Consider the following 20,043-nt stretch of genomic DNA (forward strand, 5'->3'; position numbering starts at 1 on the left):
TACTGTTGGGAATACGAACAATGATCTCGAGCTGTGGCTTGCTACAGCTGTCCTACGTTTCAATTTTATTGTAGCGATCGACGCTTCTTCGGTACGCAAGGCGCCACGGGCGTAGACAGAAAATTTTTGCAAGGAGAATGCTGGTTTGACCATGATGCGTTTTCTTGCACGGGTATGTGCGCGTGCGTGCATATACCATGAGTCTCAAACACGCAGGAGTCTCAATATGTTGTAATGATGGCCTCAAATTCCCCGTTTGTGAAGACTCATACAGGAGGTATAAGCAGATATTTGGGAGCGACGCTTCTTATAACGGCACCCGTTCGTCCCTCGTAGCCATAGTAGTAGTGTGAAACAAGTATTACATTTCGATCTCCAAGGTGGTGCCGGTGAGAGATTTCTTCTGTGCGTTGTTGAACAATAAAAGATAATGCTCAATGTACATGCCAATGACTGCTAAGGGGGAATAAGAGACAGGAGAATTCGGCTTTTAGTTAACGCGCACGCTGCGATTTTTTTATTGTTCAACAACACACAGAAGACAAGAAAGGGTTGCTACGTTATACTCGCTGGGCGTAACCTCCTAGGTTTTAAAAAGGTTTACCGAGCGTTGGGCAGCAGTGCCATGAATACAGTGAACTAGTATATACCATGAACTCGAGGTGGTTAAAGGTGGGAAGTAGACACGAAGCGCAAGCCGTAAGAACGTGTGCGTGTGCCTACTCTCGTTCAGTCCTTGGAATGTCCTCTGGATGGCGGTGTTTCTGTATGAAGAATATATGATGAAAAGATGCGAGATGGTGGTACTAGGAGTGTTGAATAGGTGGACGAACGGACACACAGACAGATGCATGGACGGACGCATGGACAGACGCATGGACGGACGCAGGAGCTGATGCATGGACGGACGCAGAAGCTGATGCCTGGACGAAAGCAGAGACGGACGCACAGATGAACGTGCGGACGCACGAACAGACACACGCACGCACGGATGGGCGGATGGACACACGGGCGGCCACACAGACGCACGCATGGATGGACGGAAGCAAGAACGAATGGACGGACGGATGCTTCGCCCCACTATCTATCATTCACTCCATGGATATGCTGCCAATTTTTTACTCAAGTGGCAATGTTAGCTGACGTTTTGTAAACGCTACAATGGGTTGCCATCTGCCCACGCTTTTAACCAACGAAAATCTTCCTTTGTCACTTTCTGGCTGTATTCCTTCCTTGATACAATCATGTCAGTCATCAACTCATTACTAATGCGGACTTTGAGCATGTCCTGCGGGGCTGTGCCTTTGCCGGTTCCCCTTTCCAAGAAGAGGAAATGAACAAGCTGATTGAGGTCCAGGACCTCACCTCTCAACTCCTGGCCGTCAAGAAAGCCACGCGCCGACGCGCTACGGCGGGTGCGTGTGTTCAGACCTTTAAAGTCGCGACGCTGTCCACAAGGGCCTCTTTTCCTATTTTTCTTCTGCCCCTTTCGCGCTCCCTCCAGTGGTTGGTAATATTCCGCACTTCTCCTCGTTCATCCAGTTGCTTTTTTTTTAAATGCCTTTCTCTGTATTTTGAATTCTTTCTGGTATACGAGCCAGTTCGGCTACTCGCCGAACGCGTGAGATCTGGGAAACGGTGCTACCCGTAGGGCAACTTTTGGAGGACTTGCGGTAAGCGTCACGCGATACACTGCCAAAGGAAGAACCTGTAGTTTTTTTTTCTCGCGTATTAGTTATTCGTGTTTTCTAGGAAAGAGAAAGTTCAAACGCCGCCGATCTGCCTGACGGGAGCGTTAGATACGATCGGCGCACGCGTCCACGCTAGACCGTGATGATTTATCTCGTGATTTAAAGTGGTTCCGCCACACTGGCACGCCGGCGCGGTCTACATCGCAGGGAATTCCATAGGGTAAAGAAAACAAGAGCTTTCACTGACGGCCGCCGGACCTAATACATCGTTAGTTTACTAGAGCGCGACGCCAAGCTGCCACAATCACTGAAGGAGACAAGGACAAACGAGTAGGGGTGTGCAAAAAAACAATTAGCGAGCGCATTTGTGCCGAGGACGTAATGGTGCCTGAGACAGTAATTAGTGCATATTTCATTACTAAATTATTGACTTTGCCTGCTGATACTGACTTACTTGGGGCAAAGTAGGCGTAGAATATAATTCCCGTGCCCCCGAGCTCAACAGTTTAACACCATAGCTGGTAAATAACAGGGCAGGGTATACGTATTCCACGGCCTGTCCTCGAACTTTTTGACAAGTTATGCATTGTTGGTATGTCTCCACGTTAAAGTGGCACCGGCATCATTCTAAGGCTAAGGCTTTTAATGCCTCACACGCGAGAACATCCATCCGTCCGTGCCCTGTAACGGCGCCGACTGTGACGTCACCCTCAAACTCTCTCAGCAATCACGTGACGGCACAGTCGCCCATAGCAGCAGTCGCGCCACCACAGCTGTGACATACCGAGGGATTGTTTCGGCTATAGAGTGAGTGAGTAAAAATTTTATTGACAATGTCTGCCGCTATTTAGCGGAGTGGTGCTACAATTACCCCAGCCTAGGTGACGGCCTCGAGTCCTTGGACATTGGCGTCTTCCTGGGCGTGCCAGACTGCCCGTGCACAGTTGACCGGCGAGGTCGTGGCTGAGCAGAGCCGCCTGGCATCGCGACTCGCTGTTCAAGACTGCCATGTCTACCTAATTCATAGGGGACTGCTGCATGGCCATAGAGTTTCCTAAAATTAACTTGAGGAGACTCTGGTGGTCGGTCGTTCAGCGTCGACGGGATTGATAGATAGGGCATGAATTTGTATAGTCTTCGTGCTTGCGGGCTTCGAAAACACTTACGGCTTTGTTTATTGCAGTGTTCTGGTTTTGTTTCAAATAAAAGAACAAACTGTTGTAAACTTCCTGACACGATTTGAATTCGTGAGTCTTGAAAGCTTAGGTGGGGAAATGAAACTGCTGGACATTTGCTGATTTTCATCTTGTGACAAAGCAGCTCCTGCCCATGGGCAACTCGGCGGAACCGAAAGTACGGAAATTAGAGAAATTCATGTACTACCCATCATTCCCTTGCTTAATGAAGTGCATGCGTTGAGATTCCAGCAGACACTAGCGCCAGAGTTCCCTCCAGTATATCTATAGGACACTCTCAAATCTCGGCTACAGCACCCAGAGCTCCGTAGCCAGCATCAGTCAAACTATAGCCCAAGTCACCCGACGGGGGGTTCGTGTTGAGCTTGCTGACGACTGCACATACGCAGCTGCGCACGGAGATACATATGACAGGACGTCACGCACCTTGTAGCGAAACAAACAGCCACAAAGGTGGCGAAACGGCGACAAAATAGCAAACAGCGTCGGCGATTAAACATCCTCCCACGTAGAACGTCTCCACGGAGCTGTCACGCACAGCGAAGGCTATTATTAGCAAACGCCCGTGATGGCCAACACGGAAGTCAGTCGCGTCTAGTCATTATATTCCCGAAGAAGCTTCGCGCCATTCCTATTTGAAACGCTGCACGTCGAGCGTTGAAAGCGAAATAATGGTTGCGTCAATCCACAGTCAATCAGCCCTCGCGATTTCAAAGCGGGGCCCTGTTTGCCTACCGCCCGTACAGCATGGCGGCGTAGCGGGCGCTATGTTTGTGTGCCTGCTGTATAAAAGGCTCTTCCTCTAATCTTGGAGGCGATGCAGAGTCCAGGGTGCTTCGCTCGTGATTAACATATCGTGATGGACGCACGCTTCATAAGGTCATGTCAACAACGTTCAGTTTGGAAACGATGACAAGCAAGAACTGGAGTAGTGTGGCGCACAAAAGGCCGTGCGCAGAGAGGTCTGTCTGCACGCGCCTTCTTCGAAACGCCACTTTCATAAGTGGACTCTTTGAATGGCGGGTCGAACGAGCACTCGTTCGGGAAGGCTGGCTTCGACAACAGCGGTGCTCTTGTCGCACACGACGAAGTGTGTGTAGAAGAGGTAAAGAAATTACCCGTAGCGGGCTAAGGCTTCGCAATTCAAGCTAATGTTGAAGTGCTTTGCACGCTTATGGTGTACGGCAAAGTAGGGACGCAGTTTTTCTACTTTAGCACCAAGTGAGTAAGCGATGAAGCCGAAGTAGTTCACGCCTTGCTTGAGGTATGACACACCTACTACGTACACTAAATGTTGTCCTAAGAGATGCGTGCTGTTTCCCGACATTCTTGCATCACCCGACCTTCTTCCATCATAGGCCGGTAGACTAGAAGAAGGTGTAGTCGTTCACGCAATGGTCTTCAAGTACATTGGTCCAGAAAGCCACACGAGCCATTTTACAATTCTTGAAGGCAAAATCACTGAGCAACCACCTGTGAAACCCTGCGCTGTGTGTGCGGTGTGCAACGTGCATCTCCTTCCCTCTCTTTACCTCTCTCTTTTGCTTCCTTATTCTCCTCCTCCCATTTGTAGGGTAGCAAACTGCACGTGATGTAGTTAACCTTCCTACATTTCTTAAATTCTTTCTCTCTCTTTACTCGCCCACGTATTTAGCGGTAGACTGTCGCAGAAGGTGGCGCAATCTAGGCTGACTTGTTCATTTAGATATCTAGCTGGCCTCAACTCAAGTCGGCGAGCCCAGAACGCCCCAACTCTTACACAGTTTCGCGTCCTTTAAGTCGGTAGTACGTGTGAGAAACGCTAAAGTTACGGTGTGAAATATTGAACGGTAGCAACTCGCCTTCACCTCTCTCTGTAAAACACGTAAAAAAACAGAAAGAAGGAAAGCTGAACATTGGCAGCAATGTGCATGCGCTGCGTTAATTTTCTAAATGTGCACCAATTTTAAGACTGCGACGTTTAGTTTGTTCTGTATTTTTACTCGGAGGCACAAGTGCATCCGTTTCGGCAAAGCCCGTGAAGGTTGGCAGTATGCTGCATAAACAAACTGATCTAAAGGTGGCAGCAGTTTGTACTATCAGCCGTCGCGAAAGAGAAGGCGCCTAACGAGCGGCTGACATTGCCGGCCGTTTGCCATCCTTGACCCTGCAAGGCTGATTGGCGAAGCGGCCATTTCCGTGGAACTTGCACACGGTCAGGACGTGCCCGTGCCAGCGTGCGTGCGTGTGCGCTCTTCAGCTTCCAAGAGGTCATTTGAAAAGGCCATTGTGAAGACGGGAGCAAAGCTGCTCTAAGAGCGTTACAGACCGGTGTGCAAGAACGCGCGCGCACTCTTTTCAAAATGGCATCGAAAAGGACCAAAGCCGCGCGTTCCAAGCTGCTGCTCTCTGTGTTTGCTTACATTTTCGCGCGTGTACGTCGCCTTGTGCGGCCTACCAGTGGCCCGTGCACGAAAGAAAAAAAAAAAGAGGAGTGTGAACTGAACAGGAGGTGCTATAGCTGGTCACTTCCGCGAGGCGCCATGAAAGACCGCTTTTGAGCGAGCAGTTTCAAAAGCGTGTACGCATACCTCCTCGGATGAGCGGCCGAAGAGCGCGCGAACTCGCTGTGCGTCGCGGAGCCGGTTGCCGTGGCAAGATCATGCGCAATCCAGTTATGTTTTGTTTATTTATTATTTGATTTTGTTTTTCTACGCCTTCCAGAGAAGTGCGCCGAGAAATATCCGCGTACGAAGTCTCTTATCAGGAACAGAAAAGCAAAGCAGCGTAGTGTGTTTACACAACACACAAGTCGACGCGTACCGGAATGGTTTTTCGCCATAAAAACCAAAGCGCAAGCTCACTTCCAGGTCAGCGCTATGTTGCGGCCCGTTAGGGGTACATTCTAAAATACTGTAGGTGCGGAAACACGAGCACACGAGGGTAGATCAAGAAATCAAAGGTGCTTGACATTTTTGAAAAACAAAAGAATGTTTGTCAAGGACTGTTGGTGCTAACACCCGGTGTCCGCTACTCTTCTTCTCTTACATAGTAGTTGCAAAGTAGCGGACATTCTCAAGACAATACATCTAGGCCCATGGATGAACACTTACGCACTTATTACCACTATACTTCCATAAAAACGAATATCCACTCAACGCAAAGGTTCACAAAACGTAAATATTCACACAGGATAATCCTGAACGTCCATCAATATGTTGTCAGAGCAAATCTGTTTATTTCGTTAGAAATCCGTATACCAACAGTTAAAATTTCTGTTTCGACGCATGTTTGACCTCACGATGCAGACAAGTGCTGCAAGTTTGTCGAGAAAGAGAGAGAGAGAGAGAAAGTCAGGGAGGTTAACTAGACTAAGCCCTGTTTGCTACCCTACAATTGTAGAGAGGGGAATAGGGCAATGAAATAGAGAAAGAGAGAGGAGGGTATAGAAATTCCACACAACACACACGTCGCACACAGTGCAGGGTTTCATAGGCGGTTGGTTAGTGATGTTGCCCTGAAGAATTGTAAAAGGACTCGTGTGGCTTTCTGGGCTGAAGTACATGAAGACCAAGCACTTAAGATTTTCTTTAGAGTAAATGGTCGATCATCCAGAGTCCTTAAGGCAAATGGGAGAGTTCAGCGTTCTTCTTGTCTCTGTGCCGTCGTTTTGTTCTCGCGCTATAACTATCGTCACTCCATACTAACTAGCCCAAGCTACCACTCTTCTTCAAAGTCGGGACAATGACACAGGAGATGGTTGAGAGTTTCCATGCAATTACAATCGTTGCGAGAGGTCAAATCCGCATTGCGACTGATAAACAGCGCACAAAACTCACAGGGACCCTTTTGCGTTCGCTCAAGATGATTCGAAGAACAAAGCCATGATCTTTTTTTTATCTTCTCAGTGGACGTATTCATCCTATCTCGCCCTGCTCGTGACTTTATGCGCATCACCAAGTTTTTCACTGCCTCCGTGATCGGCTCACGTTCGACCAAGTAGTGGTGTCACGTGATGTCACCATATGACGTCAAACTGACGTCACAAATTTTCGTGGCTTGTGATGTCAACGTCATCACGGGATGATGTTTTGTACCACTCACATTGCCGGCATCGACACGCGACGCAACCGGTGGTCAATTTTCGCATTTAATTGGGCATTTAGGGTTTTCACCTTAATAAACAGCGACTGCTGTTAATAATGATGATAATAATATCTGGCGTTTTATGTCCCGAAACCCCTGCATGATTCCTCCGTCTCTTTCCTCTCTAAGAAAGAACAAGTAGGCGTTGTGCTCCTCCAAGTTGCAGCTGCCAGCATGCTGTCTCCTGCTTGTATATCCGTGTATGCAAATCAAATAAATATAATATCAAAGTATTGGAGGGCTCCGGTAATTTTGACCATCTGCTGTTCTTCGACGTGCCCTGACATCACACAGTACACGAGCCCCTGTGATTTCGCCGCCATCGAAGTGCGACTACCACGTCCGGGATCGAACCCTCGACCTTCAAGTCAGCAGCCGAGCACCGTAACAACTGCTTCACTGCAGCGGACAGCGACAGTTATAAGTCTTTCTTTTTCTGCGTTGTATATTGTGCGCTGTTTATGCATGACCATACAGCTACATGTAATTTACGTGAAAGTATTACATCTGCAATCTTTGGCAGTGTCCACGGTAGGCACCGAATCAAATTGTGAAGCCGTGCGGTAGGGGCAGGTCATCCGACAAAGCATATTGCAGACATAAACACCAGGCGTGACAGCTCTGACCGCAAAGGTCGGTCGCTTTCAGCAAGCGACACCGTCAAGGACGGGCTTTGCACGTATCGCATGGCTTTTCCGCGCGCGAGGCCTTCGCTGACTCTGACGGATCGCCGACTCCATCAGCACGTCGTGGCGGCGGCATCAACGTTCCGGCGGCACGGCGCTGTGAGGCGAATATCAGAGAGGCCCGCAACGAAAGCCTCTCGGCGTCGAGCGGCTAGCCAGCGTAAACGTTTGTGTGCGTGTGTTGACGCATGGTATCTCTCACTTGATTGATACCCGAGAAGCCCGAGTGATACGGCCACACCGCACAAGCTCGCACACCAGCCGCTCCTGAGTAGCAACCCAACAACAGACGCATGTGGTCCTGGTACATGATGTGTGCCAGTTTGTACCTTTCTCCTGCTTCTCTGACATCTCTTTCCCACCCGCATATAACGTAAATAACTGAACAACATACACTTTCCGTCTTTTCTTTTTATCGCTTGCTCTTTTTTTATGCCGTCGCAATTGGTGGCCATCTCAGTCTCTGTTATAAGTTGCGTTTCCTGGAGGTGATTTAAATGAGGTAAAGCAACGAGCTCTCACGTTCTCTCACCTGAATAATTTTTATTCCTGTAAGTAGTCACTCTGTTACTCATGCAGCCGATAGAGGAAGAATTTGTTATGGAAAGGCTGAGCGGCTGGCTTAAGTTGCTCTGTCCTGCTGGTATGCGGATAAAGGAATGAAATTGTGTATCAAATGGGAGAGAGGGATAATTATTTTATCAAAGAGCTGGAGAGAGGTTTGCCTGGTTTTTCATCTGACACTGTATCAAAGGGGGGTAACTGAACATTGCTATATGATTATTACCCTCTCGAATTTTAGAAAGTGCACTTCTGATGGTCCATGACAAACCCTTCAACTGCAGTCAGTTTATGATCTTCGCATATTTCGTAGACGATGCAGAACTCTCATGAAGTATAAGCAAACATCGCTAAAAAAATCAAAGGAAAGAAACGAGGCATAACGAAGATTGTGGAAGAATGGAAAACACGAGCGATGATTTGTGTCCTGTCTTCCTCATCTCCTTTCGTCCTCATATTTATCGGGCTTTTTGTTTATATTCCCCAGAAATCTTTACTAACTCGGCCGATTCTCATTTATTTCAAGAAATACTTGAATTTCAAAGCCCGCCAGCGTAATAGCGTGGAACCGAGCTTCCCCAAGCATGACAGACAGTCAAGAAACTGCGGCCGAACAAACTTCGTTTAATGAACCCAAGCCTCCTTGCCTTGCAAATCGCTATTACTTTTTTTTCCCTATCGGTGGCTCTGCCGCTGTATGTATTCATTCCCGCTGACATGCGTCTATACGGTGCCTATACGCCGCAAGTACTTACGGGTGATTAAAATGATGATCGTTCACTCGCAGAATGAGACGAGACGGCGCGCCATTGCCGCGTACTTGAACGTCGCGGTCCACCGGTTATTCTCAGTCGATGGAGACCAATGAAGTGAAACTCTCCAAGGGAACGCGTGGATGCCTGTCGAAGGACTGATGGTCCGAGTTGTGGTACTCGGGGACGTCAGCGATCGCAAAGAGTATGCCAGCAATCCCGAAGAAACCCTGAGGCAAATCACAGCCCGAAGTGACCTCGGTTACTCGTGTCCATTCCAGCTGCAAGCAAAGGAATGAAGCGTGTTTTAATGATGCCTTTACGATTTCGTTCCTGGTGGCATGAACAGTTAGGAGCGAACATCAAGGTGAGCCTAAAGCCAGAGGGGAGGTGAATTTCGAAACGGCAAAGCAGTGGTTTTACCGTTGGGATAATGTAACAGCAGCAGCATCAGATCCAATGAGCAGCCGCTTAATTTTACTGTTTTTTTTTTCTAAAGCCTGCTCTTAGACATAGTAATGAGTAATGCTATAGCTACACACACAAGTTTTATGCATGGTATGAAAGCTAACAGTGAGTGCATGGTGTGACAACGCTGGAATCTAGCGGTCGATGTCAGACGCGAGGCATACTGCATGAAGACCACTTATCCTAAGTCCTACAGAGCGTGAGATGACCATTTACTAGATAGTTTAGAAATAGTCTGAACTGAACCAGCCAGACAGATGAGACCTGGCATGCAAAACTTGCACAGTGCCCAATATTCCTTGCATTTCAGTAAAGTGTGAGTTAAACTTTATTTTTTTTTCAATGCCAGTGTAATTCAAATACGCGCGAAGACAACCAGAGCACAATGACTCTTACAACACGCACACATTGAGCTTGCAATCTTTGAGCTATAGATCGCCGACGATGCCATTCTGCACGTGTCTTCAAAGACGTGGAAGAGGTTATTTCAAGTGCCACACTGGTGGTGCGCGCACAGCAGGTAGTCTTGTAACACGCCGTGATCACAAGTTCTGACTTGCGCTTGCAATCTTTATCCTCTTCTCATTCACCCTCAAGCATCCCCAGAGATGCCAACGAAGCTTTGCTTATGCGTGTGGCCCATTAATCGCGCGCACTCATATCTGTAGTACGGTTACACCCGGCGCGACAAGAAAGTCTGACCTCGGCCACCTCCCCTCCCCCCCCCCCCCCCCTAACGCACTTTTTCTCTACCAAATCTTTACGATGGATATGTTGTGGCTTGCGCACCGAAAATAAAGATACTGAACTGACACACTGAACAGTAAAAGTCTCGGTGCGTAGGTGTAGTACGCAATCCAGCGTAGGCTGTTTTGGTTCATGCTAGATACTTCCGTGATGCATGCGTTCGATCTCTCTTCTCGGCTCGTATTCACATCTTCGGATAAATAATTTCGCCAATTTACATTTTTCGATAAACCATTTCAGCCAATCCTGATGTGGGGTGTATCGTTAGTGAATCAGGTTGGCCAATGAGTATATGACCTTACGAAAGAGAAGTTTTGCGAGTTCGGTCCCTGTTCATTATTCAGATACACCGCTATAGATTCGAACAATACAGGATACCTTTTAAAACGTCCTAAAACATCGTAAGTGGTGGTTAGGGGCTGTGCACGCTGATATATGTGTTATTCCGTGCTGAAAAAACTACGACTTCTTCATCACTTAAGGGATTGCAGGTGTGATATTGCGGTGAATGCGAAGCGCGCGGCATTGCAATCTTTATGCACCTCACGTGACCAGTTTCATTAATCCGAAGGCACACTTTCCAGCGCGCGCAGCATTTTCACCCAACATATGACGGCACCTGTTCTGTTTCAAGTGGAGACGAGGTCCTAGTTGCACAGGCTTGGACTTCACTATTATGCACGCTTATATCAAGAGCGCTGAATCTAAGTGTTTAGTGTCATATCACTAAGAAAGCGCTCTTGAACGCAGTGTTTGCAAGAGTGACTAACTGCATCGCATGCAAAGCTATAGTTTTGCAGTTATGAAAAAGGTCTCTTGGTTTCGCACTCTTTCGGTGATCGGCGTATACCTTTGACAAAGCGACGATTTCAAGTGACTATGTGATCGCAGGGCTTCACGCTGTATATCGTTATAGCGACGTCACAAAGTCTGCCGATCTGTGACGTCATGTGGTACCGTCATCCCGGGATCATAATCTTAATTTTTTTATTTTTTTGGATCGCTCGTGTTATCGCCAACTAAGCAAAGCATCGAATCCGGTCACCTTAAAAGAAAAAAAAAATCACAGCCTATCCACAGAATATGAGTGGGGCGAAGCGTCCGTCCATCTGTCTGTCTGTCTGTCTGTCTGTCTGTCTGTCTGTCTGTCTGTCTGTCTGTCTGTCTGTCTGTCTGTCTGTCCATCCGTCCGCTCCTATTACACTAGAGCACGCATCGCACGGACGGACGGACAGACTGACGCTTTGCCCCACTCATTATTCACTCAGTGGGTATGCTGTACAATTCTTATTATAACAGCGTCATCTATTCTCTTTAATCGTCAAATATATGAACATTGCTAACGCCATCTAGCGATATTATTTCCAAGGACATATACAGAAAACGCAATCTAGTGAGCAACTCTTATAACTTACTAGAAGTGGCTACTATACAGCATACTACGAGGGAACGACTTGCACCCTAAAGAGCTTCGTCCCTAAGCATTTCTGGTGGTGCGCCTGTTCGAAGCAGAATTATTTCCCCTTCTCTCGGTGTCTCTGACTGCAGATATATGAACACCTCCATGCGGCCCATCGAACTGGCCTTGAGATTCGCCATTAGAGAAGCAATTCACGTGGACCGTTCCGCCCCACAATCTCATCTGCACGGAACATACGTGCATTGATTGCTACACACACGTTGTCTACCCGCTGCTGGCGCACAACGCGTGCAACAGCTGCCTAACGACCGGGAAGACTTTAACATAACAATACGCGCTCAGCCTGGGACACAACCATGTCATGCAGGTGTTGCACGAACCAACTTGCAAGCGCTGCTGCCGCTTGGAAAGGATGCAGATGATAATACCTGCACTGTATACGGACGAGGCAGAAAATGCCGCAACTGACGAGCTCCGGTGGGCGCGTTGCGGGTTAAGGACTTTGATTTAGGTTATGTGTTGAAACTTTGGTAAGCCAAGCGAGCAAACGCCGTGAGAAATGAGCAAGAGAAGACTAAAAGTGCAAAAGGAAGATCGCATACTGGTCAATCATTTCGCACCGAACTTGATTATGTATAGAAGAAATTATGTTTTGTCTCTGTGTCTGTACGATCCCAGGAAAGGGAAATCTGTGGAATGATATAATATTATCTGGGATTTTACGTGACGAGACTACGACATGACTTTGAGGGACGCCGTAGAGGAGAACTGCGTAAATTTCCACCACCTGGGGAGCTGTGCACCGAAACCTGTATCGCTTCGCATTAATCTAAATGAGACCACCGCATTCGAATACACGATGTTATGTTCATTTTCCCTAGGCGTGCATTGTTACCACTATATACCACCGCGGCGGTCGCCGATTTGCGGAAGACGTCATTTCGACGTCACATTATCGACCTAGCTAAACCATCTTTTTTTTGTAGGGTAACCTTGTGGCGGAAGATGCTATAGTACCGTCAAACCAATGGCATCTCCTGGTGGCACGATGAACATACGACCGACAGTGAGACGCATGCACTAGTTTTTCGAAGCTCATAGTTGTTGTCTTGTGGCGTCGGGAATACCGCGTATCATTTTGTGCACGATATGCTTCGTTTTTTCTATACATCCCACTTCGAATAATGTTAACTTCCGGTTAATCGGGCCAACGGCTCCCGTGACACAGCCAACGTAAGACAGTACCTGTCCTGGTACGTCGACTTCGACTCACTTATTGTACTTATGGGGGTTCTCATAACCTGTGTAGTTCAAAGTCGCAATTACCCCTCGTTAACTTTTTTTCGAACTCAAACGTTTCCCTGGGGGAGGAATCAAGTATGTGGTTTGGTCTATATTGACTACTTGGCGTGTGGGTTCTGATACCACTATTTCGGGCTGTTAATCTTGCCGTAAACCTTTAGCAACTAAACGAGCAGTGCTATACAGCAGACGCAATGACATGAATACAGTGGTGCTTTAGACGTTTCATGACATCGTTGATTTCACGTCGCCGAACACGAAATTAGGAAACAATTGCCTAGAAACCCAAGATGGCGGCGTCCATGTGTCCTATGTAAAATTGTTTGAAAGAGTTTGCCCCCGCCATGTTGGCATTGAAAGTTTCGCAGCTTTGCTAGTTTGATAGGACATTCTGTAAAAGCTTTCCGGCTTGCGCGAAAAGAGATAAAAAGGCTAAGCGAAAAGCAAGGAGGTTAACCAAAAGATAAATATCCAGCTTGCTACCCGACACTGGGAAAGGGGTAAAGGCAGAAAAAAAAAGCAGCAATCAAAAGAATGCGAGGAGTTTCGTACAGCTGGTTAAGCTAAACTATAATTTCAGTGGCCCGCTGGTTCAAACCTGTACACTCGAATTCTTCGCTATATATACAGCGTCGATAGCGCCGCCGAGACAAGCTTGTTTGGCTAAACGTCTCATTTAACAAATTTCTAAATGCTGGTTTCTCTCTTGCCTTATAATAACATTAGCACGCCGCACATACAAACCTTCACCACGCTATTTTCAGGTGATTAACATCGCGTTGGAATTGGCTTAATTAAAGTGCCGTCACCAGTAAATTTACTTCCTGTCAAGGTCTTTAGAAAATATAAAAGCTGAACGAATGAGTTCACTTACTAATTGCGACTCTCATATCAGCTTCCGCAATGTCGCTTAGGTTTGAGGCGCACAGGCTGTAGCTAAGCTCTATTGGTCTGCTCGAGTAGAGAGATGAAGACAATGAATGCCTTCACGAAGCAGGCAGCGTCGCAGGGACACGATCCTGCGCAGCCTTTTGGACTCTACAGAACACGTGACGTAGTCTTAAGCCTCAAAGAGGATGAAATAAAAAGTGAGTTACTAAAGAAATGATATAAAGGATGGGGTGATCATTTGTAAAGGGGTAGGGGCATGTGTGCTGTTCCATCGGCGGCAGCAGGGTGCCGGAGATGCACAGATCGGTCGACAGACAGTGAGAGGGGCTGAACCACAGAAACCAGTTCCTCCCCTAGCAGAGCTCCGGCCGGACGACCTTCAACTTGACTTTGCTCATTTGCTAAACGCCCGGCAGCCTGCGTGCTTTCCTTCTTCCTGTCTCGCTTTTTTTTTATTCTTGTCTCCCAAGCACGATCGACACTCCCTTTATTTCTCGTGGCTTTTCCCGTAGAGCTTCAGAGCTCCCTCCACCACGAAGATGCATGGTGTTTGCGTTTCCCTTGCTCGGCAGGCTGGTAGCGTTTGTATATTTAATGCATTCGTGAAGTGGCGACGTGTTCTGCCCAGACGGCGTTATCGTTTCGGTTCTTACAGTGTTGGCTGCTTGCACATATCTCAACGAGCTCTCTGTTGTATGTGAATCAGCGTGTGTAAGACTATCCGTGTAGCTGAATGCACGGTCCTGTGTGGTTGTCCTTGTCAGCCGGAAGAGAGATTGTCTGCTTCTGGGGCCAGATCTTCCCGCATGCCACCGCGTCGTCTTTACTGTTGTTGTGCCGAGTGATTGTGCCAGGAACTCGGGTCCCGTACATTTAGCGGCGGGAAATAGCGCTTCCAGCATCCAATGCGCAGTGCTCATCAGGTTTTACTCTACGAAAGAGTTTTTCTCTGTTAGTACATAGAGGAGTTCGATTGCGTACTTCGAGCTTGCCGTTATTGAATCTTTATAAAAAATAGTTCGCAGTCGAAGCCGCATACTGCATCGCTGGTCTTTGTGCCACAGTCCTTCTTCTTATTTTAAGAGAGCAGTGACATCTGCAACTTGATAAAGGATCAAGATGATTTGTGATTTATCGTGAGGCTTTAGCAGCGCGAACATAAACGAATGCAGTGAGAAAGAAACGCATGAACTGGTCAAGACCTGTTTTATAATGCAAATGTGTTTCTTGGATGACTGAGCGTTTCTGTGGAGAGTCGCCTGGAAAAAAACATCAGTTCATCTCTTTGTGAGCTCACAGAATCATCGCGACCCTCATTACAAAAGGTGATCGTCAGGGTGGGGGGATCGAAGGGGTCACAGACTGAGTTCAAAAAGACGACATGACACGACATCAGCAAGGCTCCTGAATTAAAACTGCCGGTTTCGATGTGTCTATTTTGCTTGCAAGCATTGTGAAAATTCTTTTCTAATAGAAGTAATGAGCACCTGTAGTTTTAAAGAACTATAACACAGATTTCATGAAATGTTGCTAGTTGTGTTGTACAAATATGGCAGGTGTGACCTGGTCGCAATGCACGCGAGAGGAGAAAGCTAGAGCGGACAAGGGGGAAATTGACTCTTGAGCAACCTTACACAGCCAATCTCAGCAACTAAACTGCTCCGTGACCTGTTATAAAACACTTTAATGGAGCAGCTCAGCAAGCATGTTAATAACATGAACTTATGTAATAGTAGATATAATGATAGTATGAGTAATAGGTTGTTCAAACTTGAAAAGTGGCTGCCCCACTTGGCAAGATTTTTTTTAAATTTTTAATGAAGGCCTACGTGCTGCTATGCTGTGTTTATAAGAAGCAGTGGTTGTTGCAGATCTGTAAAGCGCTATATGCCGTGCTGAAAAGAGAGTGTGAAGCTCACAAGCGCAATGTTTTGGTAGATCCCTGTATTCACCTATTCCCACTTTTCATGGAAGACGGTGCTGCTTGCGATCATTGCGGCAGCGATGAAACGATAGAGCCGATTTCTTGTCACTGCCCTCATTACAGTTAGCTGCTGCGTTAGCTCACCTTGACGACATACCTCTGTCAGAACAATCAGTGTTTGAAAGGCGACATGATCTGTCTTCACACAGAAAATCAGTGTGGGCCTTAATGAACTTTTTGCGTGGTAGTGGCCTACTGAATAGGCTATAGCACCCCAGCTCACAATTTTTTTTTCTTTTTCGCGCGTCTATTTCGCTCTTCGCTTTCTTTCCCTTTCTTCTCCATTCTCCCTTCCATTAGTGCAGGGTAGCAAACCGGATGCTCCAATTTTGGTTAACCTCCCCGCCTTTCCCTCATTTTATTCTCTCTCTTTCTCTATTCCAACTTCCGCCTTCACACATTCGCATGCGCGAGCTTTATTTGATGGCTCCGCCACCTCGTAGCGTCGGCTCTGTGGACACCCCAATCGTAGCCATGAAAAGAAAGAAAGAGCAAAAGCGAGGAAGAAAGAGAGAACGTAAGAAAGAAAGAAAAAAGAAAGAAAATAAGACCAAAAGAGAGAACGAAAAAGAGAATAAACGAACGGAAGAACGAAAAAGAGAGAGAAAGAATGAAAGAGCGAGAAAGAGAGAGTGACCAAAACAAAGAGGGAAAGAGAGAGAGAACGAAATAAAGAAAGAGAAAGAAAGAATGAAAGAGAGAGAAAAAAAGAGCTGCCTGCATTGGAGTGCCAACAAATGCAGCCCTGCTAATCCCTCTGATTAGCTGTGTATAATTTCGCTTTAGCTTGTGACTGGTGTAGTGCGTATAAGCAGCACGCAGTACACCATTCAGGGAGCTTTATTAGCCGTTTGCTTGTCAGCTGTAGGTTGTGTCTCGTGCAGTGGGTAAGCGACAAGTGTGCACGAAACAATTGTTGCGAACTTTTTTTTATGGTACGTAAAAAATGTGAACGATGCATGAGGTTGCGTGTCACACGCAATGTCACACGAATGATAGTAGCGCAAGTGCACACATCGCCATTCGAGATATGTGCCGCCTACTCCCCACTTACCTAATAGCGTGTTTAATAATTCCAAAATATGGCTCGTGTTTATTGGCATAATAAATTTACAGACATGTTTTCGGTCGACACCGACAACGCACTCCAAAATCTTTCAAGGTGAAGCAGCAGTAATTCTTGAAGTTGACATTATTCCTTCATACGCTTGAGCAAGTGTCATGCTTGGAAATAGCAGGTTGGATATTTTCTTTTGACATTATGGGCGATTCTCACGCAGCACATCTACCGGCATCGACACTTTCATGACGTCCGGCTGCAGTGCCGATCCCGGTAACTTCATGTTCTACTAGTTGTGACGGTGTGAGGTACTGAAATATGCGAAATGACTGCTTGTGCATCACCAAGGGAGCCAGGGAGCACAGCGGCTGTAGAAAGGTTGCGATATATCATGCGAACACTAGACAAAAAGCCTATGCCATGGTGTGACGTCAGGGTACAGGAGTAACCAAAACTAGCCTATGTAACCATACATGTTATTACATCTTCTGGGTGCACTCATGCTTAACACTGTATTTTCTGGGGTCCTGGGAGCTTGACCAATACTTTCCTGTCAGTGCCCCTTTGTACTACCATCAATTACACCGCCGCAATCTCAGTATTCAAGACTCTTAAGATAATATCGAGTGAGAGATTGGCATTGAGATGTTGGGAGCACACAAGCACGTGATAAGGCTGCAGCTCAGTCTTACTACCTTAGGCACTATGCTTGGCAGTGTTCTTCGGCACTGAACGAAAAATAGACGAAATATCTGCGATCCACGTTCAGCGGAAACGGGGCCGCTCGTGACAAAACTGTCACACAACAAGACACACATGGCAGGAGTGGGGAGATGAACGGAAAATTAGAACGCACAGAAAAATCAGACATTGTTAGTGACATGTAAAATAAATTCATTTAGAAGGTGCAGAAAATTGAGCACAAATATTTCATTAAAACCTGGCATAAATATTTTCTCGCCGTATACTTTGTAAAACTGAGTTGTGGCTGTGATAGTGGCCTTTTTCTTTTAATTTAGAAATTGTGCTTAGCCATACTACGAGGGTTTGTCATAAGTATAGAAACAAATTTGCTTCTTGTAGAAGAAAATCTTTGGATATCTTTGCTGCTCATTTACCCATATGCAATTGAGCCTTTTTTCATGTACGAATCTAGTTATAACGGAGTTTCGGACAACAAACGTGCACTTGACAGTTAGTGCTTTTCTTTGTGTCCTACACATCCCTTTATGTCGGCGCTGTGGCACATTTGGATGCATTTAGCCAACTAGTCCGAAAATCCCAGTTCACATTCTTGTAATAGCTCGCTGGAGCTTCTGTTCGAGCCTGTGGGATAAAGAAAGAAGATGTGTACTAATGTAATATCAATACGAAACCTTCCTGATCCAATGAATAAATCAGGTTTCGTAACATAGGCTAAATTATTATATAGTCATTACGGTGTAATTGCGCAGGAGATAATAAGCAAACACGTCTACTGGTCCAGTGGCTGTTTGTGCCACTTCTGTCAACCATGCTTCATCTTTCATCCGGTTCAAATCCTCAATATCTATCATATCACACAGATCGCATCTCTTCTCCAATGAATTTTTCAGTTTTACGCTAAAGACCGGACAACGAACCAAATCTCACGTTGTCCGCGTCATGTGAGTGTCATCGGCACTTGAGCTCATGATGAGCACTTGAGTTCAGGAGGTCCCGATGCAGTCTTTGACTTTGGGACCCCCTTTTGTATACTAAAGACATGTCACATTCTTGTATTCGTTCCAATAAGAAATCTGAAAAAAAATCTGATCGGTGGCAGGAGAATGGAATAAGAAGGGCACTTGCCCACAACAAGGCCACACCAGCACGCCTCCCTCCCAGCACTGCTTTTCCCAGCAATATTGGGGCACCGAAAGCCACGAACACCATTTGTTACACCATAGTTCGTTAGAATATGGTTCATGATGCCTTACTCTTTGAACTATGGCCAACATGGAAATCAAAGCGTTTCAGAAGGTCTAGACAACGAGGCGTCAGAGCTTACCTGTTCACATGGCTACATCCACAAAAGAGAGAATCCGGGGCGCTGTAACGCGCCGTTGAGGAGAGAATAGAATCACGCAGCCGTCGCACAAAAGAAGGCACAGTCGTCGGCTCTATTCACTGCGCGCGCCTGGTGCCACCGAACTTAAGGTAACGAGGCCACACGCACAAACAACGCTGGAATCCTTTCCAAGCGGCAAAAGGAGGACCTTGTTGAAAAAAATCCACGGGGCACCTCCGAGATGAAGGAGTCGACACTCACGACACTACAATCACACAGCACCACCTCCAGATCCCAATCATTGCGCAATAGCTCGAGAGATTTCGAACCACGCGCTGCCAGCTTACGATACCGCGCACAATAACACTGGAAACTCCACACTCCTGAACGTGGGTATCCGCAAGGGCACGTCGATGTATCCGGGAGTCACGAGCAGCTAGTGTCGCTGGAACCGCGAGGACGTGTGACGAGCACGCCGTACACGCTCGAAGCAGGCATGGCCTGCTTGACGGTGATGCGTACCACGAACGAACGAAGCACGTCGACCGGCTCGCGACTGGCAGCGTGTCTTCGGTACGCAGGTACCCCCCGAACCAACGACGGCAAGGGCGTCTTGCCTCCCTCGTTCCTCCTTTCGCCTGGTTGTTTTTCGGTTTTCCCCTCTCCTCGCTCGATGAAGAAGAAGAAGCCGTTCGTCCGGCGGAGTGGAACCATGCTCCGACGGCTGCCGGCGAAGACGTGTCTCTTCCTCCTCGCCCCAACCGCGCACCGCCGCCGCCAGAACCAGTTGGGGCCTTTGTTTCTTGCTGGAAGCTCGGCTCGGGCGCTGCTGCACAATGGATGGTCTTTCTCGAGCAAGTGCACGGCTGCTGCTGCCGTAGACGCCGCTGCTTCGTGCGGCTGCCGTTCTTGTTGCTGCTCCTGCACCGGCAACGTGTACTCGTTTTTACCGTCGTCTACTGCTCTGGTTTTTCTTCTTTTTCGTTCTCCGAGCCGAAATGTGGGCGCGAGAAATCATTTTCATTTCGTCGGGACGTAAAAGGACTTTTGTTTACTCGTAAGCACGCCGCAGTTTTGAATAAGTGGCTGACCTGCTAGGGTGGGTATCCTGTGAAGGCTTGAACAAGCATT

General features: G+C 47.2%; 1 protein-coding gene across 1 annotated transcript in view; it reads right to left on the bottom strand.

Moving 5' to 3' along the window:
• Nucleotides 1-19,474, bottom strand: part of LOC119173795 (ankyrin repeat domain containing protein 6 diego) — a 168,018-nt gene extending 148,544 nt beyond the window's left edge. Inside the window, exon 1 of the mRNA XM_037424579.2 lies at nt 18,913-19,474. The gene's annotated coding sequence lies outside the window, so the exon portion shown is untranslated. The remainder of the gene's footprint in view (nt 1-18,912) is intronic.
• Between the last annotated feature and the right edge of the window lie 569 nt (nt 19,475-20,043).

The sequence above is a fragment of the Rhipicephalus microplus genome, chromosome 5 (assembly GCF_043290135.1).
Source record: "Rhipicephalus microplus isolate Deutch F79 chromosome 5, USDA_Rmic, whole genome shotgun sequence".
Lineage (NCBI taxonomy): Eukaryota > Metazoa > Arthropoda > Arachnida > Ixodida > Ixodidae > Rhipicephalus > Rhipicephalus microplus.